The 7573-nt window shown below is 35.9% G+C and overlaps 1 protein-coding gene across 3 annotated transcripts in view; it reads left to right on the top strand.

Annotated features, from left to right (window-relative positions):
* The window catches only part of RAP1B (RAP1B, member of RAS oncogene family), a 37702-nt gene extending 35792 nt beyond the window's left edge, over nucleotides 1-1910 (top strand). For all 3 annotated transcript variants that reach the window (XM_087967984.1, XM_087967985.1, XM_026667763.2), the window contains exon 8: nucleotides 668-1910. The gene's annotated coding sequence lies outside the window, so the exon portion shown is untranslated. The remainder of the gene's footprint in view (nucleotides 1-667) is intronic.
* The last annotated feature ends 5663 nt before the right edge of the window (nucleotides 1911-7573 follow it).

Below are 7573 nucleotides of genomic sequence, written 5' to 3' on the forward strand. Positions count from 1 at the left end.
AATATGTTCTATTTTAACCAGTAGTTGTTTGCTCTTATAGTTACAGCACAACCCAAAACAATATTCTCATTTGGTGTTCAGTTCTTTATCCAGGTCTATTAACCCTGGAAGTGCTTACGTTCTATGCGTGTTTATTCTTTCTGTTGGTTAAATAAGCTTCTTTACTATGTTTCTGTTCATTTGCCTAGGTTGGTATTTGTAGACTTGATGTGGTGTTTGAACTTTTATCTGTTAGTGTCCACCAGCCAGTGGACGAATGGAATCCTCATTTCCTGAATATATAGATATATGTTAGAAGATTTGGGGGTTACCAAAAAAAGGGGGAGGAACTGAAGAGAATCCTATAAAGGTTGAATGTGATATTAGATGTAGTTCTTCCATTTTGACCTGGTAAAATATCCATCTGCTTAATTTAAATAAAAAGAATAATGTAAATTTAAAAGAAATTTAAGTGCACTTCTTCATAAAATCTGTTGCCTGCAAGAAGCTCCTTCAAATTCATGTTTATTGTGGATCACATGCTTGAGTGATTGAATTAAGTTTAATTGAAAGTAGTATGTAATCCAAGTTACACAAATAAAACTAATGCTTTTGAAAATTTAAGAGGAGTTCTCTTTAACTATTGAGGTAAATGTAGCAGCTGATTCCCTGTTTGTCTTTGCCACAGGTCTGAAGAACTGTTGCCGACTACAACAGTGCCAGCATTCCAACTTTATTAAAACTACCAACATCTTAAATGGACTTTCCTGTGGTGGTACCCTTATAAAATGGATGACAGCGACATCAGTTTGCACATTCTAATCACTTTCCAGCGTCACAAGAGATTTTTACATATACATAATCTAAGTGTATGCAACTGGTAAAACCAGAGCCTACATCCAGTATTACCAGTGAGAGACAATGTTCATCTACCAATGTTGTACATGTATGAAACCTGTACTGTATACTGCAGCAAACCCATACTTCCTATTGGAGAGTACAATAATGTAAATCGTAAAAGCACCACTATTTTAGCATAATTAAAGAAAGTCCAAAGAGCTCCTATATAGACTACTCCAGATAACTTTGCTTCATTGGTATTTGTAGCTTATTGTAACTTTTTTAAAAAAAACCCAGGATCATCATTGTATTGTACAAAAGCGCTTTGATTAACACAACAGCTATATAGTTTTTTAATTTTAGGATAAAAAAAAACCTGTGGAGACAGTGAACTAGTGTCTTTAAAATAAGTCCTTTCAGTATAATGTCTGTCTAAAGACATTGCCTTTAATATCTGTTGGGAAGGAAATGTCCAGATTTTTCAACCTTTTATTGTATGTTTCCTTTTCCTTGTTTACATAGGGAACAATGTTTATAGTTGTGTGTACAGTGGGGGTCTACAACAAGAAGTGTATATTTTAAAACAATTTTTTAATGATTTAACAGTTTTTTGTAAATCATTTTTGGGCTTCTGCAGCTGTAGATTCTCACTGTGAATTCCCTTGCTTGCTCATGCATAAGTGTATTTGCAATACCAAATATACAGGTTTAGTACTTTTGCCTGTTAGTGATTGTTTTACATGTGTAACGTTTTGGTTGAGATGTTAAATGGTGGACGAGTACTGTGGATGTGAATGTGGGAAGTAATTTTAATCATGTGTAATTGGTCCCAAGGCCTAAGTTGCAGTAATTACCTTTTTGCAGATTTATTTAACAATGCCTTGTTGCTTTGTATGCATTGTTTGGGTGTAAAGATTGCGTGTAAAATCCAACAGGGAGCCACAGTATTTAAATTGACAACCTAATGTTACAACTGCTTTGAGGTGGCCAAATGTAAACTAAAAGCCTTAATTAAAAGTGGTGCAATTTTGTATGACTTAGCATCAGTAGTTCAATAAATTTGGATTGCCATGCAAGGGCTTGCATTACAACTACCTGTTCTGTCACAGATTGTTTTGTGTAATGTTTTATTGATCTCATTAACAAAAAGTTAACATGATCCAAAAAGGAGAATTTATTCTATAAAGAGCCCTGTCTGATTCACACATCTCCATCGTCTTTTACCATTGACCCAACTAGTAGCCCCCAACTCAGCTCCGTAAGCACAAGCCAGTATAGCCAGTAGTAAAACATTGTGGGAACAGTAGTGTAAATATTTGAAGGATTTCCCATTGTCTATATATCTAAGACAATTATGGCTTTATACTATTAAAGGTACCTATGATTCGTTTCAATAGAAATTTTGCAGGCTTGGATCTGTATCCACTGAGAAATGTGAATAATTACATCATAATGGGTTGATTTTTTTCTCTTGCCCCCAAAAGGAGAGAATGCATAACTATCTGGCTCCTCATTCCTTCCAGTAATTTCCCTTCTTTCATCCTAGATAACATTTTGTTTCTCTTAACTATTTCTTTTGTGCCTTATCTGACTGCTTTGTTTTCTTGGACTATCCTTACCTCCCAGGCTTTTTTTAAAACTAATGGATTAAGAATGTACCACATCTATGATTGTAAGACATTCATGTTTATCAGAATTCTGATTATCTGCTTCTCTATCCACCCACTTTTTTCCATGGCAAACATCACACTCCTTGTTCTGTCTTTCTATATATGGTTTTCTACACAATTGGAAGAAAAACTACCTTTCTCTGACTCATGTATGCATATATTTAGATGCAGTGCTAGAAATCTATACAATATAAAAACACCTAGAAAATTGGAAAAAAAACCTTAGCTTTAGAATTTGAAAATTGCTTACCTGTAGAGATAAGATTCAATCTAGATCTCTATAAATGAACAACTTTCATAATTTTGGCATAAATTGTAGGTGCTTTGTGATTTTTTGCTTAGGACCAGGGTATGAGTTAGTGCAGTGGTTAAGCAATTGGGCTAGAGAGAAGAGACTCTTGAGTTCTAGTCCTACCTTAGGTACAAAGCCAACTGGGTGACTGGACTAGTCACTTTCTCTGAGCCCTAGGAAAAAGGCAGTGGCAAACCTGAAAAATCTTGATGAGAAAACTGCAGGAACTTGTCCAGGCAATCTCCAAGAATCTGATACAATTGAATGGAAGGAAAAATGACATAATGTATAGACCATGGTTCATCAATTCCCTGGTATATTGATTCTTTGATGTTTATAGATGACAACTCAAAATATTACTACTTCCAAATCAAAAAGTTACTATGATGAGAAAGTGGATTCCCTTTCAAGAACTGCAGAGAATAATCAATAATGCTATGTTCACTGTGAGAATCACTTCACCTGATATTGGGGGCTTTACATAATACACTTGGGAACTTCAGAGTGGATGTGATAGCAAAAAAATCACATCTATCAAGCAAATCAAAGCAGAACATGATAATTAATGGACAATAAAACATTCTTCCAGGACAAAATATATCCCTTAAAACACTAATACATTTGAAGGGAATCTAATGTGAAGGTTGGTTTCTTGAGAGTCACCACTTACTAGTCCTGAGAAAATGAAATTTCAAACTATTTCCAAAACCCAAAACAACCACAGCAAAATATTTTTTTTTAAAGTCTAAGATGAGAGATTGTATGTTTTGCATTATTTCTTGGCCAAGGGGGAAGGGTTTTATGCTTTTCTCCCAATTCCTTTCCTCTCAACAATCTTCAAAGATGGAAACAGAGTAGAAGAACTGGTTCCTTATCATGGTGACCATGGTTTTCAGAAATATTAGCACATGATCTAATCTTCTATCATTTTGAATTTGAATTCACAAGATCCAGCCTATATTCCAATTTGAATTGCAGTGTCTATGGCATCCACTATATCAGTACTTCAGTATTTTTAATATTCTCCTTTAGAATGGGTCATTGTTCCCTTTTAGAAATGCGAAGGAGACTCAATGTCTACATTTAGAAGACATTGTGAAATTAATACGTGGCTTCTTTCAAATAAAGGTTTAAAGCAGGTGGTTCCTTACTGAATTCCATTGGCTCCAAAATAAAGGCATTTCAATTTCAATTTGATTTCCTCATGTTTCTAATCCATCATCACTTTTTGGATATGTACCGTAGTTGTCTCCCTCACATTTAGCTGAGAAGGGAACCCTAGATAGGTACAGTGACTACTGTTTCCTGTTTGAAGAATATGCCTCCTCTAGAAAGGACTGGTAATTTTTATTCTGGCTTTTTTCATACTGTGATTAGGGATTATTTTATTGTCGTATTAGATGCAACTGTGCCATAAAAGGACTGGAAGGAATGAGAAGCCTGGTGGGCAGATAAGATAAAAATCAACTTTTCTGTATTGGTAAATTACTATGTGGGTGCTTCTTCAACACAAATAGGAAGCATCTTACATAATCTGGCTATTCTTTTCCAATATTGCCTTCTGATAGTAGACTATCAAAAATTGAAAAGTACTAAGTATCAATATTTAGGGCAAAGAAGGTAGAGGAATATGCCAAAGCTTCAATTATGTTCTAGAATCTAGATCATTTAGAGAGATTTCCTCTGCACTGAAAAAAATAGCTTTTTCATTCTTTGCAATCATAAATTTAAAGAGATCTTAAAATAAAATACTGAAATGAAATTGGTTCTTATAATAAAAAGATGACCAGGACCAGAGCAACCAGCAGATTCAGACAGCATCTCCTTCACAAGAGACTGTATTGGAAAAATGGGGAAAAAAACATAAAAGTTGTTCTTCCTAAGAGACAGGAAGCAGCAGGTGAAGCTAGCCAGAATCACATCTGATATCTGCACAGGGCACCCCCAAAGCTGTGTGCTTTCTCCACTTCTCTTCTTCCTATATACCAATGACTGCATCTCAAATGATCCATCTGTTAAAATACTGGTTTGCAGATGACGTAACAGCGATTGGTCTCATTCGAGACAACGATAAATCTGCATACAGAAAGGAGGTTATACAACTTGCCTCGTGGTGTAACTGGAACAATCTGGAACTGAACACATTCAAAACGATAGAAATGGTGGTAGACTTCAGGAGAAACCCTCCCATACTACCACCTCTTTAAATACTAGACAACACAGTGTCAACAGTAGAGACCTTCAAATTTCTAGGTTCTACTATATCACATGACCTAAAATGGATACCTAACATCAAAAACGTCATCAAAAAAGGACAACAAAGAATGTTCTTTCTGCACCAACTCAGAAAGCTCAAACTGCCCAAGAAACAGCTGATACAATTCTACAGAGGAATTATTGAGTCTGTCATCTGCACCTCTATAACTGTCTGGTTTGGTTCTGCAACCCAACAAGACAGACACAAACTTCAGAGTAATTAGGACTGCACAAAAAACAATTACTACCAACCTGCCTTCCATTGAGGACCTATATACTGCACGAGTCAAAAAGAGGGCTGTGAAAATATTTACAGACCCCTCACATCCCGGACATAAACTGTTTCAACTCCTTCCCTCAAAACGATGCTATAGAGCATTGCACACCAGAACAACTAGACACAAGGATAGGTTTTTCCCAAACACCATCACTCTGCTAAACAAATAATTTCCTCAACACTGTCCGACTATTTACGAAGTCTGCACTACTATTACTATTAATCTTCTCATCACTCCTTATCATCCATCCCCTCCCACTTATGACTGTATGACTGTAACTTTGTCACTTGTATTCTTACGATTTATATTGTTTCTTAGTATGATTTGATTGCTTATTGTACCCTATGACTATTAAGTGTTGTAGCTTATGATTCTCGACTCTTGACGAATGTATCTTTTATTTTATGTACACTGAGAGCATTTGCACCAAGACAAATCCCTTGTGTGTCCAATCACACTTGGCCAATAAAGAATTCTATTCTATTCTTCTGCTGCCATAAATCTCACTTGCATGCCATTTAAAAGTAGAATACTCACTGGAATCTTTTAGTAAATATTAATCAAGAGTTTGTAGACTTGTTTCTTTGGAGTAACTGCTTTTAATCTAGCTGCAAGGAGGGAGGGCAAGTTGACATTAACTTTCCTACCTTTGTATAAATACTAGCTTAATTGAGTTGTGATCATTTTAGGAAGTAATGTGCAATAGCTGAAATGTGCACACAAGAGGCAGATTTTACATAGTTCATAAATATATAATTTACTGGGGTTTTTCAAATGCCAGCAGCTGGAGGAATGAATTACAGGATTTTGTACAGCTGATCAAGCATGCAGAGACAAAGCACAACTTCAGGCAAATCCATAATCCAAAGGCAGATTGAATAAGAAAGTCCAAGATCCATAAGTTTAGACACTAGGTCTATGTGGAAGAATTGTGTTAAATGCAGAACTAAAAGATTGAAAAAAGACCTGAAAGCATGAATAGAAGAGATGATTCCACCAGACTGTCAATTATTTGGAAGCCTGCACTCACAAACAAAAAAATCTCCACACCACAAGCCAGGCAAACACCTGGGCACAAACAGATCACCCCTGATACCTCCAGCTCAAACACACCCCAACCAGGCACTCAGGTGAAACCTAGCTTCCTAACAAATGATAGCCGTCCATTTACTCGGAGCCAAGCTGCACTAAAAGCCTCCAATACAGGAAACACAATGTTGCCAGCCAATCAAGACAAAAAAACACTACAAAACAGACAGAAGATATTAGAAACACCAATCAAGCAGAACACAGCAAACTCCAAGACCAATAAAAAACAGACCAAGACTCCCAACCAATCAGGATGAAGAAAAAACCATTCTGGCACAGCAGTAGAAGATTTAGCACCAAATTTAAAACTGAAACAACTGTAAAAGTCTGACTCACAGACGAACACAATACAGAAGCCTGATGATGACAGATGAGATTCTGCCGAAACGTTGCTACAACTTTACAAACACAACTACAATGACGTGGGAAAATACCCGAACAAAGCTGAATGCCATACATACATACATACATACATACATATATATAATTTTTAAAATTAAAATTGAATAAATCTCTCTCTCTCTCTCTCTCTCACACACACACACATATATATATTCAACCTGTTAGCATAAGAGTATCCAAATGTTGTCTAGTTCATTGGGTTTGTTTCTCAATGCCTAATCTAGATGGCAGAAATCTGTTAACTACAAGGCAGCATAGGGAATTATATTACTTATGTTTATTTATTTATTTATTTTATTTATTTATTTATTTGATTTGCCAATTGTTTACAAGATAATAAGTATAAGTGTATACATAGTTGTGAATACATGAAATGGGTACATATAAGAAAAATAAAAGAAGAATAAGAGAAACAATAGGACAGGGACGGTAGGCACGTTGGTGCGCTTTATGCACGCCCTACAGACCTCTTAGGAAAGGGGTGAGGTCAATAGTAGACAGTCTAAGGTTAAAGTTTTGGGGTTTGGGGAAGAAACTACAGAGTCGGGTAGAGTATTCCAGACATTGACCACTCTATTGCTGAAGTCGTATTTCCTGCAATCAAGTTTGGTGCGGTTAACTTTGAGTTTGTATCTATTGTGTGCTCTTGTGTTGTTATGGTTGAAGCTGAAGTATTCATTGACAGGTAGGACATTGCAATGTATGATTTTATATACCATGCTTAAATCAGTTGAAGACGGCGTAATTCAAGGTTTTCTAGTTCTAGA

The sequence above is a fragment of the Notechis scutatus genome, chromosome 6, assembly GCF_049901735.1.
Source record: "Notechis scutatus isolate UNSWTSFEM ecotype Mainland chromosome 6, rNotScu1.2, whole genome shotgun sequence".
Lineage (NCBI taxonomy): Eukaryota > Metazoa > Chordata > Lepidosauria > Squamata > Elapidae > Notechis > Notechis scutatus.